The sequence below is a fragment of the Balaenoptera borealis genome, assembly GCF_965194805.1.
Source record: "Balaenoptera borealis genome assembly, chromosome: 13".
Classification (NCBI taxonomy): Eukaryota; Metazoa; Chordata; class Mammalia; order Artiodactyla; family Balaenopteridae; genus Balaenoptera; species Balaenoptera borealis.
Window position 1 is genome coordinate 30,686,571 of NC_138870.1, and position 19,536 is coordinate 30,706,106.

Sequence of the window (19,536 nt, forward strand, 5' to 3'; positions counted from 1 at the left end):
CCTCTCCATCTCTCCCTTCCACAACAAGAAAACATTTCTTGCAGTCTGTCACTTCTGAGGCTTTAATGGAAATAGCGTTCAAGGTTTGGGAAAAAATAATCTAATATAAATTGGTTAAAAACCCGCCCGCCTTGGCAACCCCTCTTGGACCCCATTTATTCTGCGTGTTTCGACCACACTGAACTCTAGCCCTGTGATACTTTTATCTAGATTAGAAGAAGGCCAAATACTTAGGCAGAGTGATCAGGAGACCTAGAACCACGTTCTGTATACCAAGACTAGACTCACATCAACCCAGTCTCCTGGGACACCATCTCCTCAACTCTCCAGTCTCAATAGCACTTCAACACCCCTCTTGGTTCTTCCGGTCTTCCCATAAATATGGCCCCACCCTGTCCCCTAGTACTCAGCAGCGCAGAATGGGATGTGTCTGAGGGGACCGATATAGATGTCTGCATGACAGCACAGAGGTGCCTGGGTTTGAAGGTGCGGTTCAAGAGTGGCCCTCTTCCTCCAAATGCTCCATTTACCATTTGTCAACAAAAATGCACTTGTCTTTGGCTAAGAGGCCAATCGGGAAAGGGTCTGAATGGAAGCATCCTGTAGCCCAAAGGGGAAGGCTACATTTATAAAGATCAGAAGCATCCTGCACACTTGTCCAGGGATGACCTTTCACTTGTCCTCAGCATTGAGCACTGTGGGTCCCTGAAGGTGTCCCAGGTCACTGGTATTACTTACAGCTGGGAATTCGCTCAGGTGTATGTGGTGGGCAGGCCGCACAGGGACATGTGGCAGCCAGGGGAGGTTGTGTGTACACCATGCCTCCTGTACAGATGCCCCATTTCAGTGAACATGCTGCACAGCCCTCTCAGGGAACAGAGGACAGGTTAGAGGAAATACAGAAGATCTGGTCAGACATCCTCTCTCAGACAACCAAAGAGATTGGTATCTGGTGGAGAACTGTCAGGGAAGTTTCTCTGAGGGCAGCACGTTGGCATAGTTACCCTGCCATGGCAACTGTGAGAAGGCCTGTGAGGGCATCATTACCCAGTGAGGTCATATAAGGAACCTGTGACTTGAGGGGCAGGCTTCAGGAGGAGGGGCAGTTTTGTGGAGGAGAGCAGGGGGGAGGCAGAGGTACTCTTCATGGCCCCTCACACCTGGGCCTCCCCGCCCATGCCCTAGTCTAGTAGACAACCCATGCGGGGCGTTCCACTGGGCTGGCACAGCCCCAGGGGCCCAGGAGGGCAAGAGAGACCCACATTCTGAGATTGGCTTGAGAGGCAAGATTAACGTAAGAGACAGCTAGGTTGTATGGCACTGACCCAAAGAGGCAGAGATTTGTGTGGACTGGGGAATCAGGGAAGGCTCCTTGGCAGTGGGCCTGAAGGACAAGTGAGATTTAGACCCATGGGGAAGAGAGGGAAGACATTCCAGTTTAGGAAGAATAAAAGCAAAGACACACTCTCCTCGACCTTGTCCTGCCCCAAATATAAATTCATAGACCACTCCCATTTTCACAACTGAGGACTGAAGAAAACCAAGAGGTTAAGGGGCCTACCCAGTGTTACACAGGTGGTGGAGAGGTGTTCTGCTCAATGGTTAGGTTCATGTTGGGGCTCCGCATTTACAGCTGATAGGAATGTGAGGACCAGCTCATGCCATTTCAAACATTTCCAAGTGATACTGAGAGAGATGTTGAAGGTGCAAAATGAGGGTGCTGAATGACCTCACAAAGTGGGAATGGTGGGCCCATTTTGATATGAAATTCAAAACAAGTTCATGACCAAAGGAAATAATACAAAATGACAACATAATCATTACACTCCCCTCTCCCTTAGAAGTAAAAATCAGTATACCCCTCTCTCTCTCCAGCATGAAAGGATGAGATAAAGGCTCAGCAGCAGCCCCCGTGAAACACATGGTCAACACTGTGAAGAGGTGTTACTAAGACGATTTGGTCCGACGCAGAGATGGAAAGAGACAACTCTGCCCTTAGCCTGATCAGGCCCACAGGAAGGAACTATATTGGGGGAAGCCTTTGAGAGTGTGGCAATGAGAGTGGACCTTATTTGGGAGGGGACTCCCTGTTTCCGATCTTGAAAACGCAAAGATGGGACATTCGTTTACTGGGGCTGTTGCAGAGTGGATGCGCCCAGAGGTTGGGCCACCCTGCTTGAGAATCAAAGCACCTTCAAGTCCTAAACTGCTTGAGTGCTGCAATCGCCGGATTTGGGGTCTGGGGCAACCCAGGTCTTCGTCCGAGATTTCCGGAGAGCGCTTTCTCTTGGGAGCACGTCTGGGGACTGGCTTCTCTGCTTCCACTTTTGCTGGCATGGCCAAAGGAACCTCCGCGTAGGCCCGGTAGCCACCAAGCACTCAGTATGTCTCCCGATACCAGCCCAACTGCGTTTCTCCACACCCTCGCTAGAGGACATGGTAGTGACCAGGGGTAGGTTGAGAAACGGGAGCCACTGCTGCTGCAAAGAAAATCAGAAGTGATCAGTCCCTGCTGCTGTACCCAGTCTCCTGCCAGAATTTCCCTCTCTCGTGTCTCTCCCAGTTTCTGGCGGAAGACCTTTAATCTACTTGACATCCAAAACACAGCCTTGGCCCATCACCTCTATGAGTCCCTAGAGAAGGGACACTGGCTGCAAAAGCAATTCCTGGAGCGGACGGCTGCAGCACATGAGGAAGTCTCTTCACCGTTTCCAGTGAAAAGAGGAGAACCCGAAAGTAATTGCAGTCAGGATCCTCTCCATCTCTCCCTTCCACCACAGAGAAAACATTTCCTGCAGTCTGTCACTTCTGAGGCTTTAATGGAAATAGCGTTCAAGGTTTGGGAAAAAATAATCTAATATAAATTGGTTAAAAACCCGCCCGCCTTGGCAACCCCTCTTGGACCCCATTTATACTGCGTGTTTCGACCACACTGAACTCTAGCCCTGTGATACTTTTATCTAGATTAGAACAAGGCCAAATACTTAGGCAGAGTGATCAGGAGACCTAGAACCACGTTCTGTATACCAAGACTAGACTCACATCAACCCAGTCTCCTGGGACACCATCTCCTCAACTCTCCAGTCTCAATAGCACTTCAACACCCCTCTTGGTTCTTCCGGTCTTCCCATAAATATGGCCCCACCCTGTCCCCTAGTACTCAGCAGCGCAGAATGGGATGTGTCTGAGGGGACCGATATAGATGTCTGCATGACAGCACAGAGGTGCCTGGGTTTGAAGGTGCGGTTCAAGAGTGGCCCTCTTCCTCCAAATGCTCCATTTACCATTTGTCAACAAAAATGCACTTGTCTTTGGCTAAGAGGCCAATCGGGAAAGGGTCTGAATGGAAGCATCCTGTAGCCCAAAGGGGAAGGCTACATTTATAAAGATCAGAAGCATCCTGCACACTTGTCCAGGGATGACCTTTCACTTGTCCTCAGCATTGAGCACTGTGGGTCCCTGAAGGTGTCCCAGGTCACTGGTATTACTTACAGCTGGGAATTCGCTCAGGTGTATGTGGTGGGCAGGCCGCACAGGGATATGTGGCAGCCAGGGGAGGTTGTGTGTACACCATGCCTCCTGTACAGATGCCCCATTTCAGTGAACATGCTGCACTGCCCTCTCAGGGAACAGAGGACAGGTTAGAGGAAATACAGAAGATCTGGTCAGACATCCTCTCTCAGACAACCAAAGAGATTGGTATCTGGTGGAGAACTGTCAGGGAAGTTTCTCTGAGGGCAGCACGTTGGCATAGTTACCCTGCCATGGCAACTGTGAGAAGGCCTGTGAGGGCATCATTACCCAGTGAGGTCATATAAGGAACCTGTGACTTGATGGGCAGGCTTCAGGAGGAGGGGCAGTTTTGTGGAGGAGAGCAGGGGGTAGGCAGAGGTACTCTTCATGGCCCCTCACACCTGAGCCTCCCCGCCCATGCCCTAGCCTAGTAGACAACCCATGCGGGGCGTTCCACTGGGCTGGCACAGCCCCAGGGGCCCAGGAGGGCAAGAGAGACCCACATTCTGAGATTGGCTTGAGAGGCAAGATTAACGTAAGAGACAGCTAGGTTGTATGGCACTGACCCAAAGAGGCAGAGATTTGTGTGGACTGGGGAATCAGGGAAGGCTCCTTGGCAGTGGGCCTGAAGGACAAGTGAGATTTAGACCCATGGGGAAGAGAGGGAAGACATTCCAGTTTAGGAAGAATAAAAGCAAAGACACACTCTCCTCGACCTTGTCCTGCCCCAAATATAAATTCATAGACCACTCCCATTTTCACAAATGAGGACTGAAGAAAACCAAGAGGTTAAGGGGCCTACCCAGTGTTACACAGGTGGTGGAGAGGTGTTCTGCTCAATGGTTAGGTTCATGTTGGGGCTCCGCATTTACAGCTGATAGGAATGTGAGGACCAGCTCATGCCATTTCAAACATTTCCAAGTGATACTGAGAGAGATGTTGAAGGTGCAAAATGAGGGTGCTGAATGACCTCACAAAGTGGGAATGGTGGGCCCATTTTGATATGAAATTCAAAACAAGTTCATGACCAAAGGAAATAATACAAAATGACAACATAATCATTACACTCCCCTCTCCCTTAGAAGTAAAAATCAGTATACCCCTCTCTCTCTCCAGCATGAAAGGATGAGATAAAGGCTCAGCAGCAGCCCCCGTGAAACACATGGTCAACACTGTGAAGAGGTGTTACTAAGACGATTTGGTCCGACGCAGAGATGGAAAGAGACAACTCTGCCCTTAGCCTGATCAGGCCCATAGGAAGGAACCATATTGGGGGAAGCCTTTGAGAGTGTGGCAATGAGAGGGGACCTTATTTGGGAGGGGACTCCCTGTTTCCGATCTTGAAAATGCAAAGATGGGACATTCGTTTACTGGGGCTGTTGCAGAGTGGATGCGCCCAGAGGTTGGGCCACCCTGCTTGAGAATCAAAGCACCTTCTAGTCCTAAACTGCTTGAGTGCTGCAATCGCCGGATTTGGGGTCTGGGGCAACCCAGGTCTTCGTCCGAGATTTCCGGAGAGCGCTTTCTCTTGGGAGCACGTCTGGGGACTGGCTTCTCTGCTTCCACTTTTGCTGGCGTGGCCAAAGGAACCTCCGCGTAGGCCCGGTAGCCACCAAGCAGTCAGTATGTCTCCCGATACCAGCCCAACTGCGTTTCTCCACACCCTCGCTAGAGGACATGGTAGTGACCAGGGGTAGGTTGAGAAACGGGAGCCACTGCTGCTGCAAAGAAAATCAGAAGTGATCAGTCCCTGCTGCTGTACCCAGTCTCCTGCCAGAATTTCCCTCTCTCGTGTCTCTCCCAGTTTCTGGCGGAAGACCTTTAATCTACTTGACGTCCAAAACACAGCCTTGGCCCATCACCTCTATGAGTCCCTAGAGAAGGGACACTGGCTGCAAAAGCAATTCCTGGAGCGGACGGCTGCAGCACATGAGGAAGTCTCTTCACCGTTTCCAGTGAAAAGAGGAGAACCCGAAAGTAATTGCAGTCAGGATCCTCTCCATCTCTCCCTTCCACAACAAGAAAACATTTCTTGCAGTCTGTCACTTCTGAGGCTTTAATGGAAATAGCGTTCAAGGTTTGGGAAAAAATAATCTAATATAAATTGGTTAAAAACCCGCCCGCCTTGGCAACCCCTCTTGGACCCCATTTATTCTGCGTGTTTCGACCACACTGAACTCTAGCCCTGTGATACTTTTATCTAGATTAGAACAAGGCCAAATACTTAGGCAGAGTGATCAGGAGACCTAGAACCACGTTCTGTATACCAAGACTAGACTCACATCAACCCAGTCTCCTGGGACACCATCTCCTCAACTCTCCAGTCTCAATAGCACTTCAACACCCCTCTTGGTTCTTCCGGTCTTCCCATAAATATGGCCCCACCCTGTCCCCTAGTACTCAGCAGCGCAGAATGGGATGTGTCTGAGGGGACCGATATAGATGTCTGCATGACAGCACAGAGGTGCCTGGGTTTGAAGGTGCGGTTCAAGAGTGGCCCTCTTCCTCCAAATGCTCCATTTACCATTTGTCAACAAAAATGCACTTGTCTTTGGCTAAGAGGCCAATCGGGAAAGGGTCTGAATGGAAGCATCCTGTAGCCCAAAGGGGAAGGCTACATTTATAAAGATCAGAAGCATCCTGCACACTTGTCCAGGGATGACCTTTCACTTGTCCTCAGCATTGAGCACTCTGGGTCCCTGAAGGTGTCCCAGGTCACTGGTTTTATTTACAGCTGGGAATTCGCTCAGGTGTATGTGGTGGGCAGGCCGCACAGGGACATGTGGCAGCCAGGGGAGGTTGTGTGTACACCATGCCTCCTGTACAGATGCCCCATTTCAGTGAACATGCTGCACAGCCCTCTCAGGGAACAGAGGACAGGTTAGAGGAAATACAGAAGATCTGGTCAGACATCCTCTCTCAGACAACCAAAGAGATTGGTATCTGGTGGAGAACTGTCAGGGAAGTTTCTCTGAGGGCAGCACGTTGGCATAGTTACCCTGCCATGGCAACTGTGAGAAGGCCTGTGAGGGCATCATTACCCAGTGAGGTCATATAAGGAACCTGTGACTTGAGGGGCAGGCTTCAGGAGGAGGGGCAGTTTTGTGGAGGAGAGCAGGGGGGAGGCAGAGGTACTCTTCATGGCCCCTCACACCTGGGCCTCCCCGCCCATGCCCTAGTCTAGTAGACAACCCATGCGGGGCGTTCCACTGGGCTGGCACAGCCCCAGGGGCCCAGGAGGGCAAGAGAGACCCACATTCTGAGATTGGCTTGAGAGGCAAGATTAACGTAAGAGACAGCTAGGTTGTATGGCACTGACCCAAAGAGGCAGAGATTTGTGTGGACTGGGGAATCAGGGAAGGCTCCTTGGCAGTGGGCCTGAAGGACAAGTGAGATTTAGACCCATGGGGAAGAGAGGGAAGACATTCCAGTTTAGGAAGAATAAAAGCAAAGACACACTCTCCTCGACCTTGTCCTGCCCCAAATATAAATTCATAGACCACTCCCATTTTCACAACTGAGGACTGAAGAAAACCAAGAGGTTAAGGGGCCTACCCAGTGTTACACAGGTGGTGGAGAGGTGTTCTGCTCAATGGTTAGGTTCATGTTGGGGCTCCGCATTTACAGCTGATAGGAATGTGAGGACCAGCTCATGCCATTTCAAACATTTCCAAGTGATACTGAGAGAGATGTTGAAGGTGCAAAATGAGGGTGCTGAATGACCTCACAAAGTGGGAATGGTGGGCCCATTTTGATATGAAATTCAAAACAAGTTCATGACCAAAGGAAATAATACAAAATGACAACATAATCATTACACTCCCCTCTCCCTTAGAAGTAAAAATCAGTATACCCCTCTCTCTCTCCAGCATGAAAGGATGAGATAAAGGCTCAGCAGCAGCCCCCGTGAAACACATGGTCAACACTGTGAAGAGGTGTTACTAAGACGATTTGTTCCGACGCAGAGATGGAAAGAGACAACTCTGCCCTTAGCCTGATCAGGCCCATAGGAAGGAACCATATTGGGGGAAGCCTTTGAGAGTGTGGCAATGAGAGGGGACCTTATTTGGGAGGGGACTCCCTGTTTCCGATCTTGAAAATGCAAAGATGGGACATTCGTTTACTGGGGCTGTTGCAGAGTGGATGCGCCCAGAGGTTGGGCCACCCTGCTTGAGAATCAAAGCACCTTCTAGTCCTAAACTGCTTGAGTGCTGCAATCGCCGGATTTGGGGTCTGGGGCAACCCAGGTCTTCGTCCGAGATTTCCGGAGAGCGCTTTCTCTTGGGAGCACGTCTGGGGACTGGCTTCTCTGCTTCCACTTTTGCTGGCGTGGCCAAAGGAACCTCCGCGTAGGCCCGGTAGCCACCAAGCAGTCAGTATGTCTCCCGATACCAGCCCAACTGCGTTTCTCCACACCCTCGCTAGAGGACATGGTAGTGACCAGGGGTAGGTTGAGAAACGGGAGCCACTGCTGCTGCAAAGAAAATCAGAAGTGATCAGTCCCTGCTGCTGTACCCAGTCTCCTGCCAGAATTTCCCTCTCTCGTGTCTCTCCCAGTTTCTGGCGGAAGACCTTTAATCTACTTGACATCCAAAACACAGCCTTGGCCCATCACCTCTATGAGTCCCTAGAGAAGGGACACTGGCTGCAAAAGCAATTCCTGGAGCGGACGGCTGCAGCACATGAGGAAGTCTCTTCACCGTTTCCAGTGAAAAGAGGAGAACCCGAAAGTAATTGCAGTCAGGATCCTCTCCATCTCTCCCTTCCACAACAAGAAAACATTTCTTGCAGTCTGTCACTTCTGAGGCTTTAATGGAAATAGCGTTCAAGGTTTGGGAAAAAATAATCTAATATAAATTGGTTAAAAACCCGCCCGCCTTGGCAACCCCTCTTGGACCCCATTTATTCTGCGTGTTTCGACCACACTGAACTCTAGCCCTGTGATACTTTTATCTAGATTAGAACAAGGCCAAATACTTAGGCAGAGTGATCAGGAGACCTACAACCACGTTCTGTATACCAAGACTAGACTCACATCAACCCAGTCTCCTGGGACACCATCTCCTCAACTCTCCAGTCTCAATAGCACTTCAACACCCCTCTTGGTTCTTCCGGTCTTCCCATAAATATGGCCCCACCCTGTCCCCTAGTACTCAGCAGCGCAGAATGGGATGTGTCTGAGGGGACCGATATAGATGTCTGCATGACAGCACAGAGGTGCCTGGGTTTGAAGGTGCGGTTCAAGAGTGGCCCTCTTCCTCCAAATGCTCCATTTACCATTTGTCAACAAAAATGCACTTGTCTTTGGCTAAGAGGCCAATCGGGAAAGGGTCTGAATGGAAGCATCCTGTAGCCCAAAGGGGAAGGCTACATTTATAAAGATCAGAAGCATCCTGCACACTTGTCCAGGGATGACCTTTCACTTGTCCTCAGCATTGAGCACTGTGGGTCCCTGAAGGTGTCCCAGGTCACTGGTATTACTTACAGCTGGGAATTCGCTCAGGTGTATGTGGTGGGCAGGCCGCACAGGGACATGTGGCAGCCAGGGGAGGTTGTGTGTACACCATGCCTCCTGTACAGATGCCCCATTTCAGTGAACATGCTGCACAGCCCTCTCAGGGAACAGAGGACAGGTTAGAGGAAATACAGAAGATCTGGTCAGACATCCTCTCTCAGACAACCAAAGAGATTGGTATCTGGTGGAGAACTGTCAGGGAAGTTTCTCTGAGGGCAGCACGTTGGCATAGTTACCCTGCCATGGCAACTGTGAGAAGGCCTGTGAGGGCATCATTACCCAGTGAGGTCATATAAGGAACCTGTGACTTGAGGGGCAGGCTTCAGGAGGAGGGGCAGTTTTGTGGAGGAGAGCAGGGGGGAGGCAGAGGTACTCTTCATGGCCCCTCACACCTGGGCCTCCCCGCCCATGCCCTAGTCTAGTAGACAACCCATGCGGGGCGTTCCACTGGGCTGGCACAGCCCCAGGGGCCCAGGAGGGCAAGAGAGACCCACATTCTGAGATTGGCTTGAGAGGCAAGATTAACGTAAGAGACAGCTAGGTTGTATGGCACTGACCCAAAGAGGCAGAGATTTGTGTGGACTGGGGAATCAGGGAAGGCTCCTTGGCAGTGGGCCTGAAGGACAAGTGAGATTTAGACCCATGGGGAAGAGAGGGAAGACATTCCAGTTTAGGAAGAATAAAAGCAAAGACACACTCTCCTCGACCTTGTCCTGCCCCAAATATAAATTCATAGACCACTCCCATTTTCACAACTGAGGACTGAAGAAAACCAAGAGGTTAAGGGGCCTACCCAGTGTTACACAGGTGGTGGAGAGGTGTTCTGCTCAATGGTTAGGTTCATGTTGGGGCTCCGCATTTACAGCTGATAGGAATGTGAGGACCAGCTCATGCCATTTCAAACATTTCCAAGTGATACTGAGAGAGATGTTGAAGGTGCAAAATGAGGGTGCTGAATGACCTCACAAAGTGGGAATGGTGGGCCCATTTTGATATGAAATTCAAAACAAGTTCATGACCAAAGGAAATAATACAAAATGACAACATAATCATTACACTCCCCTCTCCCTTAGAAGTAAAAATCAGTATACCCCTCTCTCTCTCCAGCATGAAAGGATGAGATAAAGGCTCAGCAGCAGCCCCCGTGAAACACATGGTCAACACTGTGAAGAGGTGTTACTAAGACGATTTGGTCCGACGCAGAGATGGAAAGAGACAACTCTGCCCTTAGCCTGATCAGGCCCATAGGAAGGAACCATATTGGGGGAAGCCTTTGAGAGTGTGGCAATGAGAGGGGACCTTATTTGGGAGGGGACTCCCTGTTGCCGATCTTGAAAATGCAAAGATGGGACATTCGTTTAATGGGGCTGTTGCAGAGTGGATGCGCCCAGAGGTTGGGCCACCCTGCTTGAGAATCAAAGCACCTTCAAGTCCTAAACTGCTTGAGTGCTGCAATCGCCGGATTTGGGGTCTGGGGCAACCCAGGTCTTCGTCCGAGATTTCCGGAGAGCGCTTTCTCTTGGGAGCACGTCTGGGGACTGGCTTCTCTGCTTCCACTTTTGCTGGCTTGGCCAAAGGAACCTCCGCGTAGGCCCGGTAGCCACCAAGCAGTCAGCATGTCTCCCGATACCAGCCCAACTGCGTTTCTCCACACCCTCGCTAGAGGACATGGTAGTGACCAGGGGTAGGTTGAGAAACGGGAGCCACTGCTGCTGCAAAGAAAATCAGAAGTGATCAGTCCCTGCTGCTGTACCCAGTCTCCTGCCAGAATTTCCCTCTCTCGTGTCTCTCCCAGTTTCTGCCTGAAGACCTTTAATCTACTTGACATCCAAAACACAGCCTTGGCCCATCACCTCTATGAGTCCCTAGAGAAGGGACACTGGCTGCAAAAGCAATTCCTGGAGCGGACGGCTGCAGCACATGAGGAAGTCTCTTCACCGTTTCCAGTGAAAAGAGGAGAACCGAAAGTAATTGCAGTCAGGATCCTCTCCATCTCTCCCTTCCACAACAAAGAAAACATTTCTTGCAGTCTGTCACTTCTGAGGCTTTAATGGAAATAGCGTTCAAGGTTTGGGAAAAAATAATCTAATATAAATTGGTTAAAAACCCGCCCGCCTTGGCAACCCCTCTTGGACCCCATTTATACTGCGTGTTTCGACCACACTGAACTCTAGCCCTGTGATACTTTTATCTAGATTAGAACAAGGCCAAATACTTAGGCAGAGTGATCAGGAGACCTAGAACCACGTTCTGTATACCAAGACTAGACTCACATCAACCCAGTCTCCTGGGACACCATCTCCTCAACTCTCCAGTCTCAATAGCACTTCAACACCCCTCTTGGTTCTTCCGGTCTTCCCATAAATATGGCCCCACCCTGTCCCCTAGTACTCAGCAGCGCAGAATGGGATGTGTCTGAGGGGACCGATATAGATGTCTGCATGACAGCACAGAGGTGCCTGGGTTTGAAGGTGCGGTTCAAGAGTGGCCCTCTTCCTCCAAATGCTCCATTTACCATTTGTCAACAAAAATGCACTTGTCTTTGGCTAAGAGGCCAATCGGGAAAGGGTCTGAATGGAAGCATCCTGTAGCCCAAAGGGGAAGGCTACATTTATAAAGATCAGAAGCATCCTGCACACTTGTCCAGGGATGACCTTTCACTTGTCCTCAGCATTGAGCACTGTGGGTCCCTGAAGGTGTCCCAGGTCACTGGTATTACTTACAGCTGGGAATTCGCTCAGGTGTATGTGGTGGGCAGGCCGCACAGGGACATGTGGCAGCCAGGGGAGGTTGTGTGTACACCATGCCTCCTGTACAGATGCCCCATTTCAGTGAACATGCTGCACAGCCCTCTCAGGGAACAGAGGACAGGTTAGAGGAAATACAGAAGATCTGGTCAGACATCCTCTCTCAGACAACCAAAGAGATTGGTATCTGGTGGAGAACTGTCAGGGAAGTTTCTCTGAGGGCAGCACGTTGGCATAGTTACCCTGCCATGGCAACTGTGAGAAGGCCTGTGAGGGCATCATTACCCAGTGAGGTCATATAAGGAACCTGTGACTTGAGGGGCAGGCTTCAGGAGGAGGGGCAGTTTTGTGGAGGAGAGCAGGGGGGAGGCAGAGGTACTCTTCATGGCCCCTCACACCTGGGCCTCCCCGCCCATGCCCTAGTCTAGTAGACAACCCATGCGGGGCGTTCCACTGGGCTGGCACAGCCCCAGGGGCCCAGGAGGGCAAGAGAGACCCACATTCTGAGATTGGCTTGAGAGGCAAGATTAACGTAAGAGACAGCTAGGTTGTATGGCACTGACCCAAAGAGGCAGAGATTTGTGTGGACTGGGGAATCAGGGAAGGCTCCTTGGCAGTGGGCCTGAAGGACAAGTGAGATTTAGACCCATGGGGAAGAGAGGGAAGACATTCCAGTTTAGGAAGAATAAAAGCAAAGACACACTCTCCTCGACCTTGTCCTGCCCCAAATATAAATTCATAGACCACTCCCATTTTCACAACTGAGGACTGAAGAAAACCAAGAGGTTAAGGGGCCTACCCAGTGTTACACAGGTGGTGGAGAGGTGTTCTGCTCAATGGTTAGGTTCATGTTGGGGCTCCGCATTTACAGCTGATAGGAATGTGAGGACAAGCTCATGCCATTTCAAACATTTCCAAGTGATACTGAGAGAGATGTTGAAGGTGCAAAATGAGGGTGCTGAATGACCTCACAAAGTGGGAATGGTGGGCCCATTTTGATATGAAATTCAAAACAAGTTCATGACCAAAGGAAATAATACAAAATGACAACATAATCATTACACTCCCCTCTCCCTTAGAAGTAAAAATCAGTATACCCCTCTCTCTCTCCAGCATGAAAGGATGAGATAAAGGCTCAGCAGCAGCCCCCGTGAAACACATGGTCAACACTGTGAAGAGGTGTTACTAAGACGATTTGGTCCGACGCAGAGATGGAAAGAGACAACTCTGCCCTTAGCCTGATCAGGCCCATAGGAAGGAACCATATTGGGGGAAGCCTTTGAGAGTGTGGCAATGAGAGGGGACCTTATTTGGGAGGGGACTCCCTGTTGCCGATCTTGAAAATGCAAAGATGGGACATTCGTTTAATGGGGCTGTTGCAGAGTGGATGCGCCCAGAGGTTGGGCCACCCTGCTTGAGAATCAAAGCACCTTCAAGTCCTAAACTGCTTGAGTGCTGCAATCGCCGGATTTGGGGTCTGGGGCAACCCAGGTCTTCGTCCGAGATTTCCGGAGAGCGCTTTCTCTTGGGAGCACGTCTGGGGACTGGCTTCTCTGCTTCCACTTTTGCTGGCTTGGCCAAAGGAACCTCCGCGTAGGCCCGGTAGCCACCAAGCAGTCAGCATGTCTCCCGATACCAGCCCAACTGCGTTTCTCCACACCCTCGCTAGAGGACATGGTAGTGACCAGGGGTAGGTTGAGAAACGGGAGCCACTGCTGCTGCAAAGAAAATCAGAAGTGATCAGTCCCTGCTGCTGTACCCAGTCTCCTGCCAGAATTTCCCTCTCTCGTGTCTCTCCCAGTTTCTGGCGGAAGACCTTTAATCTACTTGACATCCAAAACACAGCCTTGGCCCATCACCTCTATGAGTCCCTAGAGAAGGGACACTGGCTGCAAAAGCAATTCCTGGAGCGGACGGCTGCAGCACATGAGGAAGTCTCTTCACCGTTTCCAGTGAAAAGAGGAGAACCCGAAAGTAATTGCAGTCAGGATCCTCTCCATCTCTCCCTTCCACAACAAGAAAACATTTCTTGCAGTCTGTCACTTCTGAGGCTTTAATGGAAATAGCGTTCAAGGTTTGGGAAAAAATAATCTAATATAAATTGGTTAAAAACCCGCCCGCCTTGGCAACCCCTCTTGGACCCCATTTATTCTGCGTGTTTCGACCACACTGAACTCTAGCCCTGTGATACTTTTATCTAGATTAGAACAAGGCCAAATACTTAGGCAGAGTGATCAGGAGACCTAGAACCACGTTCTGTATACCAAGACTAGACTCACATCAACCCAGTCTCCTGGGACACCATCTCCTCAACTCTCCAGTCTCAATAGCACTTCAACACCCCTCTTGGTTCTTCCGGTCTTCCCATAAATATGGCCCCACCCTGTCCCCTAGTACTCAGCAGCGCAGAATGGGATGTGTCTGAGGGGACCGATATAGATGTCTGCATGACAGCACAGAGGTGCCTGGGTTTGAAGGTGCGGTTCAAGAGTGGCCCTCTTCCTCCAAATGCTCCATTTACCATTTGTCAACAAAAATGCACTTGTCTTTGGCTAAGAGGCCAATCGGGAAAGGGTCTGAATGGAAGCATCCTGTAGCCCAAAGGGGAAGGCTACATTTATAAAGATCAGAAGCATCCTGCACACTTGTCCAGGGATGACCTTTCACTTGTCCTCAGCATTGAGCACTGTGGGTCCCTGAAGGTGTCCCAGGTCACTGGTTTTATTTACAGCTGGGAATTCGCTCAGGTGTATGTGGTGGGCAGGCCGCACAGGGACATGTGGCAGCCAGGGGAGGTTGTGTGTACACCATGCCTCCTGTACAGATGCCCCATTTCAGTGAACATGCTGCACAGCCCTCTCAGGGAACAGAGGACAGGTTAGAGGAAATACAGAAGATCTGGTCAGACATCCTCTCTCAGACAACCAAAGAGATTGGTATCTGGTGGAGAACTGTCAGGGAAGTTTCTCTGAGGGCAGCACGTTGGCATAGTTACCCTGCCATGGCAACTGTGAGAAGGCCTGTGAGGGCATCATTACCCAGTGAGGTCATATAAGGAACCTGTGACTTGAGGGGCAGGCTTCAGGAGGAGGGGCAGTTTTGTGGAGGAGAGCAGGGGGGAGGCAGAGGTACTCTTCATGGCCCCTCACACCTGGGCCTCCCCGCCCATGCCCTAGTCTAGTAGACAACCCATGCGGGGCGTTCCACTGGGCTGGCACAGCCCCAGGGGCCCAGGAGGGCAAGAGAGACCCACATTCTGAGATTGGCTTGAGAGGCAAGATTAACGTAAGAGACAGCTAGGTTGTATGGCACTGACCCAAAGAGGCAGAGATTTGTGTGGACTGGGGAATCAGGGAAGGCTCCTTGGCAGTGGGCCTGAAGGACAAGTGAGATTTAGACCCATGGGGAAGAGAGGGAAGACATTCCAGTTTAGGAAGAATAAAAGCAAAGACACACTCTCCTCGACCTTGTCCTGCCCCAAATATAAATTCATAGACCACTCCCATTTTCACAAATGAGGACTGAAGAAAACCAAGAGGTTAAGGGGCCTACCCAGTGTTACACAGGTGGTGGAGAGGTGTTCTGCTCAATGGTTAGGTTCATGTTGGGGCTCCGCATTTACAGCTGATAGGAATGTGAGGACCAGCTCATGCCATTTCAAACATTTCCAAGTGATACTGAGAGAGATGTTGAAGGTGCAAAATGAGGGTGCTGAATGACCTCACAAAGTGGGAATGGTGGGCCCATTTTGATATGAAATTCAAAACAAGTTCATGACCAAAGGAAATAATACAAAATGACAACATAATCATTACACTCCCCTCTCCCTTAGAAGTAAAAATCAGTATACCCCTCTCTCTCTCCAGCATGAAAGGATGAGATAAAGGCTCAGCAGCAGCCCCCGTGAAACACATGGTCAACACTGTGAAGAGGTGTTACTAAGACGATTTGGTCCGACGCAGAGATGGAAAGAGACAACTCTGCCCTTAGCCTGATCAGGCCCATAGGAAGGAACCATATTGGGGGAAGCCTTTGAGAGTGTGGCAATGAGAGGGGACCTTATTTGGGAGGGGACTCCCTGTTGCCGATCTTGAAAATGCAAAGATGGGACATTCGTTTAATGGGGCTGTTGCAGAGTGGATGCGCCCAGAGGTTGGGCCACCCTGCTTGAGAATCAAAGCACCTTCAAGTCCTAAACTGCTTGAGTGCTGCAATCGCCGGATTTGGGGTCTGGGGCAACCCAGGTCTTCGTCCGAGATTTCCGGAGAGCGCTTTCTCTTGGGAGCACGTCTGGGGACTGGCTTCTCTGCTTCCACTTTTGCTGGCTTGGCCAAAGGAACCTCCGCGTAGGCCCGGTAGCCACCAAGCAGTCAGCATGTCTCCCGATACCAGCCCAACTGCGTTTCTCCACACCCTCGCTAGAGGACATGGTAGTGACCAGGGGTAGGTTGAGAAACGGGAGCCACTGCTGCTGCAAAGAAAATCAGAAGTGATCAGTCCCTGCTGCTGTACCCAGTCTCCTGCCAGAATTTCCCTCTCTCGTGTCTCTCCCAGTTTCTGCCTGAAGACCTTTAATCTACTTGACATCCAAAACACAGCCTTGGCCCATCACCTCTATGAGTCCCTAGAGAAGGGACACTGGCTGCAAAAGCAATTCCTGGAGCGGACGGCTGCAGCACATGAGGAAGTCTCTTCACCGTTTCCAGTGAAAAGAGGAGAACCGAAAGTAATTGCAGTCAGGATCCTCTCCATCTCTCCCTTCCACAACAAAGAAAACATTTCTTGCAGTCTGTCACTTCTGAGGCTTTAATGGAAATAGCGTTCAAGGTTTGGGAAAAAATAATCTAATATAAATTGGTTAAAAACCCGCCCGCCTTGGCAACCCCTCTTGGACCCCATTTATACTGCGTGTTTCGACCACACTGAACTCTAGCCCTGTGATACTTTTATCTAGATTAGAACAAGGCCAAATACTTAGGCAGAGTGATCAGGAGACCTAGAACCACGTTCTGTATACCAAGACTAGACTCACATCAACCCAGTCTCCTGGGACACCATCTCCTCAACTCTCCAGTCTCAATAGCACTTCAACACCCCTCTTGGTTCTTCCGGTCTTCCCATAAATATGGCCCCACCCTGTCCCCTAGTACTCAGCAGCGCAGAATGGGATGTGTCTGAGGGGACCGATATAGATGTCTGCATGACAGCACAGAGGTGCCTGGGTTTGAAGGTGCGGTTCAAGAGTGGCCCTCTTCCTCCAAATGCTCCATTTACCATTTGTCAACAAAAATGCACTTGTCTTTGGCTAAGAGGCCAATCGGGAAAGGGTCTGAATGGAAGCATCCTGTAGCCCAAAGGGGAAGGCTACATTTATAAAGATCAGAAGCATCCTGCACACTTGTCCAGGGATGACCTTTCACTTGTCCTCAGCATTGAGCACTGTGGGTCCCTGAAGGTGTCCCAGGTCACTGGTATTACTTACAGCTGGGAATTCGCTCAGGTGTATGTGGTGGGCAGGCCGCACAGGGACATGTGGCAGCCAGGGGAGGTTGTGTGTACACCATGCCTCCTGTACAGATGCCCCATTTCAGTGAACATGCTGCACAGCCCTCTCAGGGAACAGAGGACAGGTTAGAGGAAATACAGAAGATCTGGTCAGACATCCTCTCTCAGACAACCAAAGAGATTGGTATCTGGTGGAGAACTGTCAGGGAAGTTTCTCTGAGGGCAGCACGTTGGCATAGTTACCCTGCCATGGCAACTGTGAGAAGGCCTGTGAGGGCATCATTACCCAGTGAGGTCATATAAGGAACCTGTGACTTGAGGGGCAGGCTTCAGGAGGAGGGGCAGTTTTGTGGAGGAGAGCAGGGGGGAGGCAGAGGTACTCTTCATGGCCCCTCACACCTGGGCCTCCCCGCCCATGCCCTAGTCTAGTAGACAACCCATGCGGGGCGTTCCACTGGGCTGGCACAGCCCCAGGGGCCCAGGAGGGCAAGAGAGACCCACATTCTGAGATTGGCTTGAGAGGCAAGATTAACGTAAGAGACAGCTAGGTTGTATGGCACTGACCCAAAGAGGCAGAGATTTGTGTGGACTGGGGAATCAGGGAAGGCTCCTTGGCAGTGGGCCTGAAGGACAAGTGAGATTTAGACCCATGGGGAAGAGAGGGAAGACATTCCAGTTTAGGAAGAATAAAAGCAAAGACACACTCTCCTCGACCTTGTCCTGCCCCAAATATAAATTCATAGACCACTCCCATTTTCACAACTGAGGACTGAAGAAAACCAAGAGGTTAAGGGGCCTACCCAGTGTTACACAGGTGGTGGAGAGGTGTTCTGCTCAATGGTTAGGTTCATGTTGGGGCTCCGCATTTACAGCTGATAGGAATGTGAGGACAAGCTCATGCCATTTCAAACATTTCCAAGTGATACTGAGAGAGATGTTGAAGGTGCAAAATGAGGGTGCTGAATGACCTCACAAAGTGGGAATGGTGGGCCCATTTTGATATGAAATTCAAAACAAGTTCATGACCAAAGGAAATAATACAAAATGACAACATAATCATTACACTCCCCTCTCCCTTAGAAGTAAAAATCAGTATACCCCTCTCTCTCTCCAGCATGAAAGGATGAGATAAAGGCTCAGCAGCAGCCCCCGTGAAACACATGGTCAACACTGTGAAGAGGTGTTACTAAGACGATTTGGTCCGACGCAGAGATGGAAAGAGACAACTCTGCCCTTAGCCTGATCAGGCCCATAGGAAGGAACCATATTGGGGGAAGCCTTTGAGAGTGTGGCAATGAGAGGGGACCTTATTTGGGAGGGGACTCCCTGTTGCCGATCTTGAAAATGCAAAGATGGGACATTCGTTTAATGGGGCTGTTGCAGAGTGGATGCGCCCAGAGGTTGGGCCACCCTGCTTGAGAATCAAAGCACCTTCAAGTCCTAAACTGCTTGAGTGCTGCAATCGCCGGATTTGGGGTCTGGGGCAACCCAGGTCTTCGTCCGAGATTTCCGGAGAGCGCTTTCTCTTGGGAGCACGTCTGGGGACTGGCTTCTCTGCTTCCACTTTTGCTGGCTTGGCCAAAGGAACCTCCGCGTAGGCCCGGTAGCCACCAAGCAGTCAGCATGTCTCCCGATACCAGCCCAACTGCGTTTCTCCACACCCTCGCTAGAGGACATGGTAGTGACCAGGGGTAGGTTGAGAAACGGGAGCCACTGCTGCTGCAAAGAAAATCAGAAGTGATCAGTCCCTGCTGCTGTACCCAGTCTCCTGCCAGAATTTCCCTCTCTCGTGTCTCTCCCAGTTTCTGGCGGAAGACCTTTAATCTACTTGACATCCAAAACACAGCCTTGGCCCATCACCTCTATGAGTCCCTAGAGAAGGGACACTGGCTGCAAAAGCAATTCCTGGAGCGGACGGCTGCAGCACATGAGGAAGTCTCTTCACCGTTTCCAGTGAAAAGAGGAGAACCCGAAAGTAATTGCAGTCAGGATCCTCTCCATCTCTCCCTTCCACAACAAGAAAACATTTCTTGCAGTCTGTCACTTCTGAGGCTTTAATGGAAATAGCGTTCAAGGTTTGGGAAAAAATAATCTAATATAAATTGGTTAAAAACCCGCCCGCCTTGGCAACCCCTCTTGGACCCCATTTATTCTGCGTGTTTCGACCACACTGAACTCTAGCCCTGTGATACTTTTATCTAGATTAGAACAAGGCCAAATACTTAGGCAGAGTGATCAGGAGACCTAGAACCACGT